At 38.5% G+C, this 20,968-nt stretch overlaps 1 pseudogene; it reads left to right on the top strand.

The window, feature by feature from the left end:
* The first annotated feature begins 1,047 nt into the window (after positions 1-1,047).
* LOC149770754 (uncharacterized) lies at positions 1,048-20,124 on the top strand (annotated as a pseudogene).
* The last annotated feature ends 844 nt before the right edge of the window (positions 20,125-20,968 follow it).

Here is a 20,968-nt window from a genome sequence, read left to right as displayed (position 1 = left end):
ATTAAAATTTAATCTTCAAAATTGTAAGCCTGCAAGATTTGATAGACATCCGGTATATAAAATAGAAAATACTGATAAAATATTGTTAGTGTCCTTTGAGAGGCTGTATTGTACTTTAAAATTTATGTGCAGGAAGGGATAAGGGACATGACATTATCGATTAAACCTGCCGATATGATTCGCGAGGGACGGGTACACTATTCTTCTATTATAACATAATTTCCTCTTGCATTCGAGAGTGAAAGACAGTCATTTTTTGTCTGCCCACCATTCTATTTACATCATATCTGTCTCTGGTACAATATTCTGCTATTAAAGTAAACCTTTCTTTATGGAAAAATGAATAGCATTCGAACAAAGAGATACTCTTTTGCTTCGGGAAATTAAAACAGCCCAAAATACTCCCATGGACTCAGGCCACAATCATTGCTTCCGGAAACATACCGAAATGTTGCCCCAGTCTAATTTAGAGCAATTGATTCTTCTCGTGTTTTAGTGTGATACTGGACGCGAATATATGCATCCATGGCATTAATTTAAAGTCTTTTCTTTGGAGATATTGAAAGTGAAGCTTGTGATTTCACTCTAATTTATTTATAGATAAGTCTCTGCAAAGGATGACACATAACCTACGACAAGAACTTAACCGTGAGTTAAGAGCTGAAGCTACATTAAATTGGTTTAGCATACGGTGGACGCAGAGGAAAGTTCAGTACAAACAAATGTAGGGACTATGTAGAGAAAATATCTCAGTTTGAGTAGGTATTTCAAAATAAACAACAATCTAATAAAAGAGAAATCTTTATATTCCTCTAAAAATTTAAATTTGGATGAGTGCGGATTCTGTAGGAAGAAAAACTCGGAACACGTAGAGTAATTTAGAATTAAGTAGGAACTTAACGATCGAGCGTACCCATGCCGAATAGATACTAGCTAGTAAGACAACAACGTTATTCAAGCGAAGAAGTATTAGTAAATTTATTGTCCAGATAGTTTAAAAAATCAGAAAATTTGTGTGTTTTCATATAAGGTTACATAATGGTTTAATGTTAAAAATGGCGGCTGCTAAAACAGAGACTGAGGATGGACCTTGTTGTCCAATTTGTTTGGAACAGTTCAACATACCCAGACAGCTGCCGTGCACCCACTCTTTTTGTGAGAAGTGTTTACAGTCTCATACAACAACCGAGGCTACGAAGCATCAGAACCTGAGGTATGTTATTTGTCCGGTTTGTAGAAACTCTGCAAGTCCCTATATTAAGGACAGACCGGCAAGTGAATGGGCAACTTTGTTTCCCGTCAACACTGTCTTGCAATCGATCTTGCCAGCGAAATTGAAAGTAGATCGTTTTTGTGACACTTGTAAGAATGAGGATGTCACTGCCCCAACTGAAGGGTTCTGTGTAGTATGCAAAGAGGCCATGTGTGGAGACTGCTTGAACTTTCATAGGAAACAGAAAATGTAAAAGGATCATACCATTATTAGTGTGGAGGAATTAGAATGTAATCCAGGGAGTATGATGAAACTTGCAGAAGGATTTACATGTCTGGAACATCATGGAGAAGATATCAAATACTACTGCAAAGATCACAATATTCCATGTTGTGGCACATGCTTCTTCGATGGACATAAAATTTGTTCCAAAGTGATTGACTTAAAAAAAGAACTGCCTGCTGTACTTAGTGAAAGCAAACCAGACGAAATGATTGATGATATGAACAACATCGAGATCCATTTAAAGAAGTTTATGGAGACGACTGAGGCCTTTGTTAATAATCTTGAGCCCCACATTAATAGGATGACTGACCAAATCAGAGAAGTAAGAAAGAAAATCAATTCAGTTCTAGACGAATTAGAGAAACGAGTGAAGACAGAGGGAATCAGAAGTTAGAAAGAAATAGTTTTAAGGCAACAGGAAGAAAATCATCAGTGTTTATCACTTTTTCATTCTGTGAGAAATTCTCTCTATCTCCTTGAAGCTGTACATAAATATGGGAGCGATTTGCAAAAGTTTTTGATGATGGAAAAGATGAAGTCGCAGTTACATTCATATTGCAATCTGGTTAGAGAAAAGTACAAGAAATCTGACACAATAACAGTAGAGGAGCAATTCTCTCCTACACTACAATCCATTTTGACTGACTCTTTGTCTGAACTGGGGAAAGTTGTGACTACAGCCAGCTCCAACACTCTACCCTTAACATTTTTGCAGCGGCAAACAAAAGGTAGACTTTTAGAGAGAACTGATGCAATTGATCTTAAAGTTGCTACTGAAGCAGCAGAGAGGGCGAATCCCACAAAGTATTTCGCTTAACAGAGCCTTCTATCGAGAACATTTAAGACAGAGATATTATTTTCACAAAATAAACCCTCCATTCAGAAAACATGTCAAAATAAGTCTTCTCCACTGACTAGAAGGGTTATCTCATGAAAATATCTACAACTATTTATGTTAATACAAGGGTCTACCTTGCGAAAACACTCGGTGGCGTCGTCGCCCTCTCTGCTGCTGTGTGAAAGTCCCTGGCAGAGTTTGCCTGTCGTCGCCGTTTCTGCTGATGTAGGTCTAGTTAAAAATTGTATCTAACCCAACTCGATACCGTGTTCGAGGATCATGTACATTTATCGTTACAAATCCGTGTGGTTTTGCCTGAGCACGACTAAAGAAATTTCTGAATTTATTTATATCCATATCGCCGCTGTACCAGGTTTGATGTATATTTCGTAACGTGTGTGTGTCAACGCCGTTGAACAGCGCAAGAATGTTACAGTTGTCCCTGATCACTTTCGGGATTTGTGTATATCGTTGAGTTACATAAATCACATCCACGTTTTTATGTCTGCCGCGTGAAAATATCCTGGCAGGATTTGTTTGTTTGTCCAACATCACATAGTCGTACACGACTAAATTATTGATGCTCCCATCAATATCATCGATACCCGGCGACTCATCGATGTCAGTAATAAATTCAATAACATCATCACCGTCATTTATTGATTTTGCATTCTCATTAAAATCTTTTAACACGTTGTAGCATCGCTGATCGTCCACAGATGGAGCTACCAAATGCAACTTATCCCACTTCATCCACCTCATTATTAAATTAAGTAACAACTGCGTCTTACCCGACCCAGATGGGCCTATAATAATCATTCGGACAGAATTTGGTAGCACTGAGTAATGTTTGATTGGCTCTCGTCGTTTTGTAGCAGAAAAGTCAGTGATCTCCATTAGATATATTATAAAATAATATGGATTTATATTGTGTGAAATGTAGAACACGTACCCCAACTGCAGATATAACAACCACTACAACAAAAAATAATCGAAAAGCGCTTACAGGCAAGTGTGAACGATGCGGTACAAAAAAGTTTAAATTTATTGTAAAAAAAGGAGGTGATATCGCAGCCAAGTTAACAGCGTTGCCAGGAGCTCCGTGGGCGAAATACCCAGGAGAAAAACATCTTCCAGGATATAATTACTGTGGTCCTGGAACCCGACTTGATATCAGACTTAATGACCAGAATCAGCCCAATCCAGGTGAGTATCCGATAAATGCTATTGATAAAGCGTGTCATGCGCATGATGTAGCTTACCGAAGTAAGGATTTGCAACAGCGCCATCTCGCGGATGTGAAATTAATTCATGCATTAAATGCCATCACTGATAAATCTTTCAAAGAAAAGTTAGCTAGCTGGTTAATAAAATCTGCGATGAAAAGTAAATTAGCGCTAGGTGTTGGTATATAATGGAGTCGATTTATTATTCCTCAAAAGGATATTGGAGAGGTAGCGCAGCAATTAGTAAACTCGCTGAAGCAGCAAAAGTTACGCGAGTTACTGCTAAAAATTGGTTATCCCGACAGGCAATATGGCAAATTTATCTACCGCGTCCTAAACAAATTCACTTTGCACATTTTGATGTTAGTGTGCCAAATGAAGTACATCAGGCTGATATATTATTTCTGCCACACGATACTATTAAGATCCGAAGACATCAAAACACATATAGATACGCGTTAACTGTAGTTGATGTTGCAAGTAGATACAAAGATGCGGAACCGTTAGCGACTAAAACAGCATCCGAGGTTGCTTCTGCGTTTGAACGAATTTATCTACGAGGTGGTCTACGATGGCCAAATTTATTACAAGTTGATCCTGGCAAAGAATTTCAAGGTGCAGTATCATCTTTGATGAAGCAACATAACGTTACCATCAGACGAGGCATACTGAAATTCATCGTGATCAGGCAATTGTTGAGCGATTTAATCGAACGCTAGCTGAGCGGTTTTTTGGATATCAATACGCAAAGGAATTCATTCAGGATACGAGATCGCGTGAATGGGTTGCAAGATTACCAAGCGTGATAGCTGCGCTAAGTAATGAAATTACTCGAAGAACCAACATGAAACCCATTATTGCAATTACAAAACAAAATACACCAATACAGCGAACAAATATTGAAAAACAAAAAATACTGGGTAATGTCACTGTAAGATATTTATATGAACCAGGTGAACTTGAAGGCGGTAAAAAAGGAGCGACTGATCCTGTCTGGAGTATCACCACACACAAGATATCTAACATAACAACATCCACTGGCAGACCAGCAGTCTACAGGTTGGATTCAACTGCTCCTCAACGTGGATTTACACGTGAGCAATTACAAGTAATTCCCGAGGACACACAATTACCACCCCGATCACTTAACTAGCACTAGCGCCTCTACGTCGACTACACTCAAGACAGGTCAACATCATATTATCGCGTGTATGACCGCGACTGTTATCTTTTCTATCTACGGTGAATTGTCTTGGATTATTACTCGAATACTGCCATAGCGTTATACAATTAGAGCTCGCGCAGTGATTATTCTGCTGTTGTTTCAGCGCAATGACGAAGTCATCGTCGAGGTCGAAATCGCGATTATTTCTTTTGTCACTCTGTTTGTAACCGGCGAGTTTTTTTCTTATTATGTCGCTGTTGTTTTCTTTATTAATTGTATCAGCTATTGAATCTTCCAAGACAATTCTTCGCAGTTGAGATATTCTTCTGATTCTGGACACAGCCAAGTAGACCAAGTTTGACCATTCGATGCGGTCGTCAACAATACAGACAGTTGTATCACTGATAGTTAGTCCTTGAGATGAATGAATTGTCATTGCGTATCGTAGCGTCCACGGGGATTTATTCATTTTTAGTGCATCTTTGACAGCATTAATATCAACTAACACAATATCATTCAATACTAAATTCTGTTTCCTTGACTCTGTCAAGTTTCCAGGAACATCAACATCCATATTCTGTAACCGCGTATCAGCTGGTCTATAACATAACGGCACTGGCAGCATTGGAAACTTTTCTAGTTGTAACTGAAATAACTGCTGTTGAAGTGTGTCTCTGACTATCTTTCTACTTGCCACTATCAAATCGTTGGTTTCCACGCGCTCCAAAAGTCGCTCATTGAAGTTTCAGGAATCATCTCGCGCATAATTTCACATTGAATTTTATTCGGTTGTAATCTGATTAACGTTTTAAATTCCTTCAATGTTGCATCAAGTGCTCTATGATCATCAGACACTTCTTCATAATAATCAACAAAATCTTTTAACCAATCATGTGGAGATACGCCGACAAACGGAGGTGGCTGACCGTGATCGCCGCACATTATCACTGCAGTATTCGCTGTTAGCAGCCAATCAAGAAACGTTTTTAACGTTTCCAACGGTACCGTACATATCTCATCCCAAATTATTTTCTCGGGAATATATCTTGTTCCCATTCGATCTGACGTCCACACACCGCCGCTGTATTTGAAAAAGCTGTGATAAGTACAAGAATTGACTCCTCGTTGTTTCATCTCCCTGGCAAGCCTGTGTGTAGGTGTTAGCACAATCATATCCGAATTTCGAAATAATTCAATCGCTCGTGTTGTCTTACCAGACCCACCCGGACCGTTCAAATAAACAGTTTTGTGTCTAGTGATTGGATCATACACAGATGGTGCGTTCGACATTTCTGATAATTCTGATTTACAATAATCATACTTAATTGTAACATCAGCGGATTCACAATATTCATGTAACATCTCCGCTTTTATTCTCCACGAACTCCATGATTCATCGTAAAAGTCTTCGACTTTCTTTGTAAAACGAGCCAGTGATTCTGAGTATCTTTTATTGATATAAAATGAATCCGTTGCGACTCTAACTGCAGTATCAGGAAATCGATTTATCATTGATAGCAAATTTATAGAAACATAAGCCAGCATCGAAGATCTTAAATGTGTGTATTGAGGCGATTCTCCGTCGATATAACTTACAACTGTGCCCAACTTTCCCCCGTCGGACAAGAGCGCGTCCTCCCAATTACAAAATATTTTTCTCGCAACGGCATCAACAATTATAAAATTCAATTCAGCGTCATCGATAATCAGTCGCGAGTGATGTAGTTTATGATTATATGCACCACCTTGAGTAAATTTACCGATTATTCTTCGTACGAGATCTTTTGCTGTTTTTTCACTATTGTTGAGTTTGATCTGGAGAACTTTAGGAGTCTCACTGATAATGACATCCATGGGAGTATTTGGACTCTCTCGTGCATACTCGCTAATAACTTCATCGAGACTGATACGCTCCGGTGTTGGTAACTAAACTGAAGTCTGCGGTCGATATGATATGATTGCTTCACTGACAGTCAACGATACCAGTATTCGGCTGTCAAGCATATATCGCAATAACACTATTGGTGCCCAGCGCTTTTCATTAGCGTGTCTGCCAAACCAAACATAACATCACGGATGAAGTTTTTCAGCAAATTCAAACGAAGTCACACGAGCAAATCCTGTCAAATCAAAGGCGGGTAATGGACCGTTTATAGCAACTCGTGTCATCGAGTTCGTGGGATGTCCAAATCGCTTAAAGTATTCGCGGCACTCGCCCATCCCGAGAAAGCTTCCCGGATAGCACGCAATCATATCCACGGAAATCATATCCCGGTAGTCATACTTGGTATTCCACAGCCCGCCATGCCCATACTCGACACAACTTAATTGTATATCCGAGAGAAACTGACTTCGGGTTGGTCTCCACGAATTTCTCTCTCTGGCGGTGTGAGCGGCAAAACTTGGAATTGTAAAACAATTAACCAATACTGCTCAGTGTTTTCTGAATATTTCTCTGCGACTTTTTTCATTTGTTGTTGCAACGACTCCGTCCTGTATAATTCACAGTTGGTTTTTACAAATTGATCATATTCGCCAACTTCGGAGCTTTTAAACAACCACATCGACACAGGATCGGTTTTGCTTATCTGCTTGATAGCATCAAATATGTTCCCGCGATAATATTTCACAACACGATCCCGCAGAAATATCGTAACTGCGTTAGTCCAAGCATGAACGTTATGATCAATGATATTTATTGGAGCCCCGTATCGATTATATTTCGATTTGTATAATACTTCCTTTGTTATCGTTGTTACGGTTACGGGAAATCTTAATGCGCTTTCTAGCTTGGCAACATCGTTTACTGACGCTCCTGTGTGTTAGACCCGCTCCGCCCACGATGCTATCTTGGACTGTCTTAATGCAGTCAAACCGTTTCCGCGTATCGCATTTTTAAAATGTTCCATTACTCGCTCGGCTACACAATTCAGGGCCAACGACGTCCTCATCGGGGTAAGTTTATCAATTTTTGGTTTTTTTATCGAATAGATTCCATAAATGACTGCGGTCACAGGATACGCTCGAGCGTAATATGGTTTATCAATCCCGGTCAGTATTCCTGGTTTACAACCACTACTTAAAAGAATCGTCTTTCCGCTAGCAAGAACAGGGTCGAGTTTATCACGGATAATCCATGTATCAGAATCTGCTTGCACAATAAATTTTATTCTGAAAAGATATTTCCGACCACCTTGATGTTCATCAAGGGCGAGATAATCAATAATTGTTTTTGCTCGTGCATCATTCATTGTAGCATCGATGACTTTGTCAACGACATTGACAGAATCGTCGCGGATAATTTTAAATGACGACCACACGTGAGATGCGCCGTCGTCGCGGAATTCTTTTTTGGCATTCCTGATAATATTAAATAGATCAGTCAGGGATTGTCGTCGTGAGTCCCGGGTTAGTCTGTCAAGATCGAATCTCCCGGTGCCAACGGCAGATAATCTTTCAAACTCCTCCATATTATATTTAAGACAAATATTTAAATAAGAAATATTATATATAACATGAACCGGTGCAAGTGGCTTGGTACAAAATCATCAAACCCTTGTAATAAATCCTGCAGAGGTGAATTCTGTGGACAACATTCCCAAAGCGTTCGAAGGGGGAGTTTAGGACCAATACCATGCCTTCGATGTGGTATTAGGGTCAGGGATAAAACACAGTTGTGTGCGGGTTGCGCAGGAAAACGATACCGTGAACTCAAGCGATATTACAATAAAAAAAAATAACGATACTGCGTTGAAATCCGAGCGCGATTATTTAACTAAGTTTTCAGACAAATTATAAATTAGACAAATATATTATTATATAAATGTATCAAGAATTTGTCCCACATCCATCGAGAATTACGAAGCATCTCGTGAGGGAATAGTCAGAAATAGCAGATTGAAAAAACCAGTTGGCGCTGTTACTAATGCTGGTTATCTTAGATTTACTGTTGGGAAAAAACATTATCTTTGTCACAGGGTCGTACAACAGTGTTTCCATGGAGAGATCAAAGATGGTCTTGTAATTGATCACATTGATGGACAAACCCTTAATAATAATTGATCCAATTTAAGGGCTGTGACGCAAAGCCAATATTTTAGGGCTGGTAATACTGGCCGTAGCAATAAGAGCGCCAAGAGAGTTGTATCTATAAACTTAGATACAAATGAAAAAATAATATTTCAATCAATGAACTCAGCTGCCAAGTATTTTGATAATTGTATATCCTCAGTACGAAAAGTCGCTGAAAAAATATATAAGTCCGCGCTGTGAAAAAAAATAATAATCAAAGGATTATTTTTCATTATCACTAAAATCCGATGATTTTCAAACGGAGATAATTCCGTTAAGCATATCTCATGCAATTTGTTCCCTCCCTTTGTGCAATACTCATTGAGATGTCATTACAGGTAAGTTTATCCAGCGCGACTTAGCGGTATATTATTTACAGCTAGTCTATAACACTTCCGCGTTTACAGATATTTTTCAATTCAGCTTAGAACCTGTTAACGATATACACCACAGACGGGTAAACGGTTCTCCGTATACAGGTAACAACGATCTCCAATTATTTCCCGTTGATTTTATCAAAGTGACTTCGTCAAAGTGACTTTGTCAACACCCGCGGGTGTCTATTCATCTTTTTTTTGCGGATAAAATCTATATTTTGTTACACTTGTTCGGGTTTATGGTTCATATGTAGTTTCCACACAATCATATTTAAGAAAAACAAATAAAACATTTTAAACAAATCACGCCTGAGCTATTTTTGAACTTTCAAGTATCAGTCGGTTTATATACTATAGCGTCCGAATTATGTACGGGGTTTCGAAACCCAACCAAGTTGCACAACTTTCCCCGTTACCGCCCTGACGGGGTGGTCTTTTACCATTCCGCGGGATTGATTTTGGGGGAGGGAGTGCAACTTTGTTGGGTGTAGAATATAACCCCGTATCTGTCTGTGCTGTCCTACTATAAATACTATATGTTGTACCGTCCTTAGTTACTACTGTAAAATACTATATGTCTGTACCGTCCTAGGATAAGTTAGAATTAAGTTATCTAGTGTAAATACAATGCTACTGTAAGCTTGCTAAAATGCGGTGGCAATTTAGAAGCTTTACAAATGTAAATACTACATGTTGTGCTGTCCTACTGTAAGCTTGCTAAAATGCGGTGGCAATTTAGAAGCTTTACAAATGTAAATACTACATGTGGTGTTGTCCCTATATGAACCTTGCTAGCATATCATTCAGGTAAGCTACGGGTTTACATGGGGAATGTCTCGTCGCTCACATGGGGGTCATGTTTCCGCTCCTGAGTTTGGTAGGATGTCATAAGACACCCTAGAGACTCAAGGAGATGTGATGTTTTTTTTTTCTTTTAAATATATAATATTTATATATATATGAATTACGAAATTATGAAATATCAATAATGTGATTTAATATATCACTACATTCTGAAACAATTATGTCTGATTTTGATTCATTACATGAAGGTAAATGCGCAGGGCGTTATATTCTTCCTGCTTAGTATCGATTTGTAAAAAAAATTCAAGATAATTTGTATAAATCGCTGGCTACAGTAGAAGAAGCACAAATAAATGAATTTGTCTCGTGCAATTGAAAAGATTAGGCTGGCATTGGCGGGCGAGTATGAAATGAAAAAGATAATAAATACTCGCGTTAGGAAATTGAAAAATTGCATGTCCGCTGACGAAGTCAAGGATGATGAAATTAAGGACGAAGTCAGTGACAAAGTCAATGACGATTTCATCAACGATGAAATCAATGAAGTAAATACCTCACCTTGATGAAATCACCTTGATTTTACTTGGAAGTCAAGTACTTGGAATCGAAAGTAAAAAAAATATATTACTTTTTTTTATACTTCCTTAATTTTATCAAGATGACAACAAAGTCCCGGGACAGCAAGGTCCCTGGACAACAAAGTCAAGATGACAGCGTCAAGGTGATAATAGTTTCCTTAGTTGGTCGGGTTCAATGCAGGAGTGTGCATAATTGAGAATTTGATCTATGTCACATACTATTGCGGTAATATGCTCGCGTCTGAGATTATCTAACTGTTGCTGTGTTAGTAAGAAATCTTCGTCTCCATATTCATCAATAAGCAATTTAACGTTAATTTCTTCTTGTGCAAATGCAGCCCTAACTGCTTGCTCGAGTGATTGTTTGTCATACACGAAAACATCTGTGTGGTGGTACATATTTATAAATCTGTAGATTTATCGATCTAAATACGCGTATATACTCGAGGATTTGATGTATACCGCAATGCGCGATCACAACATGATCTTTTATCAATACTTGCAGTTGCTCATCAGTCAGTATAAAAACGTCATTACCGTATTTATCAACCATTATTTTCTCCGGGGTAACTTTTCCGGTTTTGACAGCTTTATCAAGAAGTTCCTTATCATGTATGAAACATTTCACGCGGTGATACATCATATAATACTTGCTTGATTAATTGTAAAGTCTTCGACGTCCAATATATTTTTCTGCAGATTTCAATATTTTGTTTACTAATTTATGTGATTCTTACTATTAAATACCCCTATGAAATTAGCAAATCGGACAATTTCTGTGATTTTTACTAGTAAATACCCCTATGAAATTAGCAAATCGGACAATTTCTGTGATTTTTACTATTAAATACCCCTATGAAATTAGCAAATCGGACAATTTCTGTGATTTTTACTAGTAAATACCCCATACATTTCAGTGAATTTGTCAGTGTTGCAGAAAATATATATAAACTAAAATATTTTTACTGCAATATCGTTTTACGATTTCGCTTGCACAAAAAATACTTGCTTGTGAATTTTACTAGTAAATACCCCTATGAAATTAGCAAATCTGACGATTTCTGTAATTTTTACTAGTAAACACCCCTATGAAATTAGCAAATCGGACAATTTATGTAATTTTTACTAGTAAACACCCCTATGAAATTAGCAAATCGGACAATTTCTGTAATTTTTACTAGTAAATACCCTATAAATTTCAGTGAATTTGTCAGTGTTGCAGAAAATATATATAAAGTAAATTTTTTTTTGCTGCAATATCTTATTGTGACGATCTCGTGAAATGCATGAGTCATGCTATATTTTTTTATTTAAAATAATTTATTGAAATATCTTTTATGTTGACGGTGACATCACTGCTACCATCATCACTGTCGTCGTCAGTGACATCACTGCTATCATCATCACTGTCGTCGTCAGTGACATCACTGCTATCATCATCACTGTCGTCGTCAGTGACATCACTGCTATCATCAATGAAATCATCATCACATTTTTTCTTCAAGGACATTATTATAATATAATATTATTAATTGAAAATCGTTTAACGATTGAAAGTCCCGAAAATCGAAGATTTTTAGGATTTCACAAGCTGACTAATATGTAGTGTTTCATTTCGCAAATCAAGGGGATTCCCACGCTGGTCTGTCAGCGCGAAATTTATTCCGGTCAGCCATGGATTATGACATCGTAGATAGACCGGATTGATTGGCTCTTGCACAATCAGAAATCCAGGTGGTTCTTTCGGAGTAAATGAATAAAGAATAAATCCTTGCTGGGCTTGATTTGATACTGTCGTGTCTGTGCTGTAACTGCCATCAATGACATCACAAACAAGATTGACCGCGACCACTTCAGTTATATTTACGATGCCCGAGGATACATGCCGGCCTTCCCCTTCGGAGTTATTATTGTGTCTGAGGATAGTTGGCTCCGGTAGCATTTTTCTGTGCTGTGCGAGTATGTCATCAAAGGACTCATTGATGAGGTCAGTGACGGATTTTCTTAGTTGTTCTGCGTTATACCCGGGAAATTTAAAATTCGGCAACGTGGCTTCTGTTATTTTATACTTATTCGCAAAATATCTTTTAGTAGAGTCATGTTCAATAAAAGATAGTATTCTCTGAATAAATAGTGTGTTTATATATTCCATGTCGGCGGTCAGTTGATTTAATATTTCAATCCGCGTAATAATTTCGCTGCGTGAACTTGTTATATCGAAAAGATGTTCTTGGAAGAGCCGCCGTAGCTGCATTAGTTGTGTTTGATGTAATTGATTAATTTCTTCAAATTATTCGGTAGCTAATTCTGGAATAAAATTAAACGTTATTTCATCAGGGGATTTTTTATCGGTAAAAACTAGCACAAAAGTGTCACTGACAATATGCATACCAGCAGGTGTTGCACCTTTTACACCATCCAGATGTTGTTTGTATGACGGTATAATTTCATGATATGTTTTATTATCAGTGACATAATCAGACTTTTTAGGTGCTGGTGGTATTGGTTGTGCCGGTGGAGCGACTTCAGGCCATCCTAATACTGTTCTGATCGAACTGTTATAAATATCCACGGCGTAGTCTGGGGTGTTAATTTCGATGGCCGCCGACAGCGTTGGCTCATGAACAGTTATTGCTATTTTGGATTCCTTTGTTGTGATCTTTTTTATTCGACGTTGTAATTCCTCATTGATTTCTTCGATTTGATAAGACCCGGTTGGTAGCCCAATGACGTTCCAGTCTGGGGTGCCATCGGGTTTATTTTTATATGCAAACACAAACGAATTATTTGCTGGCAATCCACCAAACGATTTTGATCTGATATTGGGCCAACTGTGATATACTCGTAATTGTGCTAACGCGATTTCGCTTATTGGAATCGCAGTTGGAAAATTAATACTGAATTGTGACTTAGTTGATGTTACTGTTAACAAAGATGTTCGCGCCGGGCTTGTATTTGCGACTATCTGCTGAAGTAATTCCGTCATTATTTATCTGCTGTCGTTTCAAATCGAAGTTCTTTGTGTAATCGTTGTACACCCCTGCCATTTGCCCGAATTCGAAATCTGATATTGTTGTATCGTCAAGACTGGATGATATCAACGACGACAATTTCGAGTAGGTGCTTTTGGCCGCGCTGTTTAACTTTTCATATTCGTGCAATTTTGTTAGCGCACACGAGGATATTTTTTTCGCAATTATATTAGCAACTCCTGCAATCGTCGTTGATGTTGAAATTGTGATTGTAATCGCGATTGCAGTTGTCTCTGGTGTCAGCGCTGATAATAATACTCCCGTGGATGCAACTACCGCGGATACCGAATACACTGTTGTGTCTAACATGGTTACATGCCGTTTGTATTTTTTTATCTTTGTTGTGCATTTGTCAATATTATCTTTTAACTCTGAATGCCATTTGCGTACTTGATCATATCTGTATCGTTGCGCTGTTGCCATTTTATTATTTTATGCAGTAACCAATTGAGGCGTTTCAGCTACAAATTCCAAACACCACCAGTAAGATGTTGCGGTTAATTTTTTGTCGGCGGCTTCCAGTATAAATGTTTCTTCGGTTCCCTTGTTTAATATGATAGTCACAACCCCGGAATACTTATCGGTGGAATGTCTCCAGGGATATGTTGTGAAGATTGCAAATTTAGCGGCACTAAACACAGAAAACATGTACACGCCAATGACTGTTGCTGTATATTTAAACGTATTATTTTGCTGAGACCATGTTGCAAATCCAGATGATACCGTGTACACTATGTTGGTGATATGCCCAGGAGTAACTCCAGTGGGGACTTTAATCAAACTGGTTTTGGTAACGATGTCAGGAACCCTACCACGATATCCTGCTGTGTTTGTTTGATCGTGTCAGTGTTGGTCTTGATATCAGAAAGTTTCATGTCGATGACGGGAGGAGTCCCAAAGAACTTATCCGTGGCATCATCGGTTTTTTGAAAGCTTCTTCGAAGTCTTGTGAACGCGTTTACATGAACATCATACTCTGCCCGCAACGTGGTTAGTTTACCGTCAATGGTGTCAACATATTGTTTGTTTGCGGCATCTTCCGGCGATGTTAGAACCGCTAACGCGGTTATTTTGTTACCGCTGAGATTGAGTTCGCCTGTCATTGTATCACCGGTTTTCGCTACACGTTCCCCTGCAGCTTTTTGTGTGTCATCTCGAAGCGCCACGAATGATATCAGCGAATCTTTAATTTTTCCGCTGTCGGTGAACACAGCAAGGTTACCCGGGACAGCTCCAATAACCCTACGAATTATTTCATGGCATCTGATATCGCTGGTTTTTAGTTTTCCGTGCCGGTCCTGAAAAATAACAACCTCATCTGGGTCTATCCCGATCAGACTTAAAAGATTATCGATTTCATCTTTGGTCGCATATTTTGATAAAACCAAGTCGTGGCGTTTTTTTTTTGTCTTTGTTTCGAGAAGAGATCTTCCGTAAATATCAACCATTATTTGATAGGAAACTGTTTAAATCGACCCATGTTATACTCGTGCACGATTTTATGAGGTGAAATCTTTGATTTCGAGATCGCATCAAGAACATTTAATACTTCAGGGCCACATATCGGAGGATCGGTCAACGTTTGTGTTGGTAACGTTGAGTACCAAACTTTCGTCGTGGACAAAGACGCGGGGGCCTCTTTTGTATATTTTAGAAATTCAACTGGCGGTGCTAACCCATACGAATCAAAATAGATAATTCCACGTGGATCGATCGCGTAAGCAACCCAGTGAGTTCCTGGACCATCGCTGTTATCAAGATTAATCGGTTGTTGTGGTAACTGATCTCGCATATAGACACCCTATGAATTATTTTATATTTAATTGTTTAACAGCATCAGGCAAATCAAAATTTGACATTGGTGTGAAAACACTTTGTGTTTTCAAAACCGTTTTGGGTACCATGAAGGCGGAGTTCCTGGAAGTCTTAGCCCTCGTCCCTTTTTTTTTATTCCTCCGCCAGTGATTTTTTGTGCTAGTTTAGTTCCTGCGTAACCAACTGCACCCAAAGCCGCGGCTTTTGCAACAGCGGGAGCGGCAGCTGCAATCAGCGCTGGTAACGCTGCGAAAAGAGGAAAAATACCGCCGGTTTTAACCATATCTTTGACAGCTGCAGGAGAGAAATCAAGTTGAGTTCCAGTTTTCAACTGCGCTGCTTTACTGAAATGTTTTAGTTGGGTTTTAGTCAGCGACAGTTTGTTTGGACCACCATAAGCGATTTGATCGTGTTTTAGTGTTATTTTTATCCCACATGTGCTCGCGTTCTTCGATTGTAATTTTTTTTACCTGACCAGGAGTCAGAGTGACATTAACGTGACTGTATGACATTTTTATAATAAACGCGATTGATCTAATTGTTTACATGTTTTCCACTGGTGCATCAACGAATCTCATTCGGCCGCCAGCACCTTCAAGCAACATTGCTTTATCGGAAAGTATGACCGCGATTGCTCTGTAATTAGCTATAGCTCCTACTTCTCTATTCACGGTAGCCCGAAAGTGTATATCAACGACAGACTGTCTGGTTAAATCAAGATGCTCTAACGAGAAGTAATAAATTGGATAATGAGATATAAAATCCAATTGTGATATTTGCAAACCAGTATCGATATTTAGATCGCGCGCTAGATATTTCGTCAATCGTTGATATGCGCGTGCAACATGATTATTATCAAAATTTAACAGTATGTTCTCAGACGGTTCTTGATGTCCGTTTATTCTCAGAGAAATGTCAGTGATACCAAGTTGATCAAATATCATATGCGAACGTGTTTCATTACCCACCCGTGCAACATTCTGAAGAGCAATAAAAATATGTCGCGGCGCGGAAACCCCCTGCTGTGATGCTCTATGCCATGGGAATAAACCGTTATTGGTACTTTGAGCACTATCTGTGGTTGTTGTAAGCCACGATAGCAGCACTTTACCGCCTTGATCCATAAAAGAAATCAGTCGCTGTTCTTCAGTAATTGCAGGAGCCATTACCGGCATCATCAGTGATAGTTTTGTTATGTTTACCTTACCAGCGTCACCTAGAGGTCGCCATAGCGCATCATTGTCGTTGGCTTTTCTAACAAGCACGACCGTATGTTTTGCTCCAAAAATTACTTTTCTGACATCTCTGCAAAATCCAAAGATGTGCGACAGCGGAATGGCACATGAAAAATTTATACGATTACCTTTCAACATTTGTCTACGTGCAGCGAAACCTAAATTAAATTCTGCATTAGCGCTAATAATCATGTTTTCGATTTCAGCATCAACAGGAGGAACAGCACTGGTTTGTGGTCGTCTAATAATAAACTGATCACTGTTAGGATAATTAGAAGAGTCCTTGGCAAACATCACTGATGGACCGGCTGATCTTGTATAATCATCAGAATATCTTGCTAGACCAATTATTGTTGTAGCAACATCGACATCCTTCTGAATTGATTCAATATTTTTTCCATCAATCATGTAGATAGCACTATCAAACAAGACCATAATTCCGTTATTGACAAAACCGATTTTAACATCATTTCCGTATACTGTATCATCTGTTTTTATAATTTCTCCTTCTACTTCAATAAATGCTTCAGCGGGAAGGAACTATCTACTTGTATCTTGAACTTGCAATTCAATTCGTCCTCGTTTATTTGGTTCTCTTGCGTCATAAGAATAATACTGATAATCACGCACTGATTCATTTTTAAGGACCGGTTCGTCTATGTCGAATGCTGGGTCGGATTCCCGTTTAAACATTTTATTATAGAAGTTATCGTCTAAAACGAAGACCACTTCCCGCCACCAAACTCGTGTTTATTTGTTCAGGATTTATCAGCGCTGCTAGTTTTTGATTTGCGGCTTCATTCATTAGTCTACTAACATTTGGGGGCATGTCTGCGGTGGCTGGTAATTTTACTGGTGGAGGTTTTCTGCGTGTCAGTCGCGCTAGTCTGTCCTTGATTGCCAGGAATGCTTTACTGGCAGCGCTACCAACAGCGCCAGTAGCTTTATCTTTGATATCATCAATGGCTTTCATCGATAATTGTTTTGCGATCGGTATTGCTTTAGGTGCCATCCTCGCGAATAAACCCCGAACAACATCGCCGAGTCCGTTTCCATAAGTCATCTTGTATACGGGTACTCGTGAATTTACATCCCTGACCATGATTGGTCTACGATGAGAATTGTGTACGATCATTTTATTTAATTAGTTATTTCTCTAATCGCGGCGACTTTCAGTCGCTATCTGTGAGTTCATCAATAAGTTCTCGGTAGATGTGAGCATCCAAGATGCCGCCGCGAAATAGTCGCTGACAGATACCAGCTGCTTCATTAATTATTTGTGGTGAGTTATTTCCAGCCCGCGCTCCTCCTAAGAGAACTTCTAACCGTGATACGTCATTGATAATATTGTTAGGGCAGGGAATAAAATCACCCCCAAACCACTGCCAGTTGCTCCGATGTCGGGTACATCGTAAAATACTTCTGGAGATCGTGGTCGTTTTTTTTGGCTTCTACATCTTTTGCAAATTCTTTATACCCGGGATCTTTTGGATCAATAGGTAAATTTTAGAAGCAAAATATAATAAAGGAGCCCAGTCTTCGGGTTTTATTTTTTTAATGTATTGAGGTTTCAGATATTTTACTTTGGAAATACAACCATGTGCAGCAATATCGAGTAATTTATCCCGGTCAGTAAAAACACTAAGAGCTTTACTGGTAAAAATATCCTACAGGTGTAGACCGAGATTTCTCTTATTGCTGCATCGATGAAGTTTGCACAGGCGGTGAATAGAGAGGTGGAGGCCCTTGTTGACTACTTTTGTCAATCTCCTGCATTGCCTTTATAAGTTTTGAAAATTCTGATCGTTGGATTTAACCGTTTTTTTGTCATAGTATGCACGATACGCCCATCTAACAAAATTGTCATCAGTTGTGGACCTATATTTTGAGCTTAAAACTCTATCTTTGTTTTATAAACCCTCTAATATCAATTCAGGTAATTTTTCTTCTGGTGTACTTTTAAGGAGTTTAATAAAACCCGGATCAAATTTTGCAGTCAGTTCAACACTTTCTTTTACTGCTTTGGGCGCAGCAGCTTCGGCGACTTTAGTGCCTTCTTCAGCGGTGGGTGGAGGCTGAGCTGCAACTATATCAGTTGGAAGTTTTTGTAACATCTTTTATGTTTGTTTGGTTCTTTTTGCAATCTTTTCAGTCTGCTCGGCGGTTTGTTTTAGCACTGGAAGAATACCCTTTTCATCTCCCAATAGAGCTCTTTCTGTGATCTCCGCAGCTTTTTCAGTAGCTGTTGTAATGGGTTTAAATAATTCTGCTGCACCTGTTGCAAATTCAACTTGTGCTTGCTGACGTTCTTGAAGTTTTTGTCTTACAGAATCTCTCACAGGAAGAAATTTTTTTATTTCTTCTAGTCGCTCTCGAGCCAGTCTAGCGGAATGTGCTTCTCCAATGTTGGCCATTATTGTTAACTTACATTTTTAATTCACAGCAGCAGAAACGGCGACGACAATTAAACCCTGCCAGGGACTTTCACACAGCAGCAGAGAGGGTGAAACAGCACCGAGTGTTTTCGCAAGATAGAACCTTGTATTAACGGAAATAGTGGTAGATATTTTCATGAGATAACCCTTCTTTGCAGCGGAGAAGACTTATTTTGTCATGTTTTCTGAATGGAGGGTTTATTTTGTGAAAATAATATCTCTGTCTTAAATGTTCTCGATAGAAGGCTCTGTTAAGCGAAATACTTTGTGGGATTCACCCTCTCTGCTGCTACTGGTAATACACCATGGTATGCTGGCATCACATTTCTCCCTGGAGACAGGGTGATTCTTGCTGATTTTAACAACAAACAATGCATCCTATTCAGCTCTTCCTATCAGTTCATGACAAGTCATACACTAACAGGTAAACCATGGAACGTCTGTGTACTGGATGACCAGGAGGTGGCAGTCTCGTTGTATAATAAAAGTAAAATCCAGATCCTGTCAGTGACTGGTGATGTCATCAGGCCAGTCAAAACGATAACAACCAAAGTCAGTGGTAATGGAATAGCAGCTGCTGGGAAGGGGGAAATGGTTGTGAACGGTTACTGTGGTAATAACAAGGGTCAATGGAGTCTGTTTAACATGAGAGAAGATGTAAAGTGTACTCATCTTTATGACTCTTCATGCTATGATTGCTACAACTGCGTAGCTCTGAATAACATGAAAACACGAGTGTATATTGGTGTGAATCATGGCAGTTCACTTCTCTGTTTTGACGTGGATGGCAGGAAACAGTTTACCTACAGCCCTGACAATCTCAGGTGCACCTATGGAGTAGCTGTGGACAGATATGACAACATCTATGTTCTTGGATATGAGTCTAACAATATTCATCAGCTGTCGCCAGATGGGTCTGTGATACAGGTTGTAAATACAGGAGTGCTGAAATCTCCATGGGTGATTTGCATTGACAAGAGTAAGGATATCTTAGTCATCACAAGTGGTTCAGACGAGAGAAGAAAACTATACATTTATCAGCTGAAATAAATTTAACACAAGGTACTTCATACCTGTAAAGTTCAGTAAGTTCCATGAAAACAAAATGCGTATAGAAGTTGTTTGGTAAAACAACTCATTTAAATATGTAAATAAATGCTGAGTAAATTTTTAGGGTTACATTCCTGTAAAGATATAGATGTATGCATAATGAATAAATGCATATTGAAGTTCTTATGTGCAAAAGAATCAATTTTGAAAGGTAAATAAATCCTGATGAAATGTTTGTCGTTTGAAACATTGTTGCACTAATTTTCATATGATGTACACATGGCTTGGAGTATTGCTAATTACTATGATTGTTATTATTATTATTAATGGTAGACCATTCACGATAATCTTGTCTGAAAAGGAATGTTATCTCATGTTAAGCAAGTTCGATAAAACAGAGAATTGACTAAACAAGTATATTAATTCAGTTAGAATATTTATACATACACGTATTTTTATGTATTAAATTACTGGATTGGTGTGCATAATTTACAAATCAAGTGTATTTATGAACAAATAACATTCAGAAAATCTTGTCTGAAAATGAATGTTATCTAATTTTCCTCAAGTTAGATAAATCAAAGAGAATTAACTAATTAATTATTTTACTTTGATTATACGTATTTATATGAATTGAATTACTGGATTACTGTGCATGATTTACAAGTCAAGTGTATTTATGGACAAATACAATTTCTCACTGTCAATCTACAACATAACCAATGGTGATAAAGATGTGCAAATTATTTCAAACTGGTGACTGTTACATTGAAGCCATGTTCATATGTCTGGAATGTTTTATCATTATTAACCAATAACCTTGCAGGTATACAGAGTTTAGCAC

This window comes from Sinohyriopsis cumingii, unplaced genomic scaffold, assembly GCF_028554795.1.
Source record: "Sinohyriopsis cumingii isolate HCF-2022 unplaced genomic scaffold, ASM2855479v2 utg002414l, whole genome shotgun sequence".
Classification (NCBI taxonomy): domain Eukaryota; kingdom Metazoa; phylum Mollusca; class Bivalvia; order Unionida; family Unionidae; genus Sinohyriopsis; species Sinohyriopsis cumingii.
This window is presented reverse-complemented; position numbering and strand designations above follow the sequence as displayed.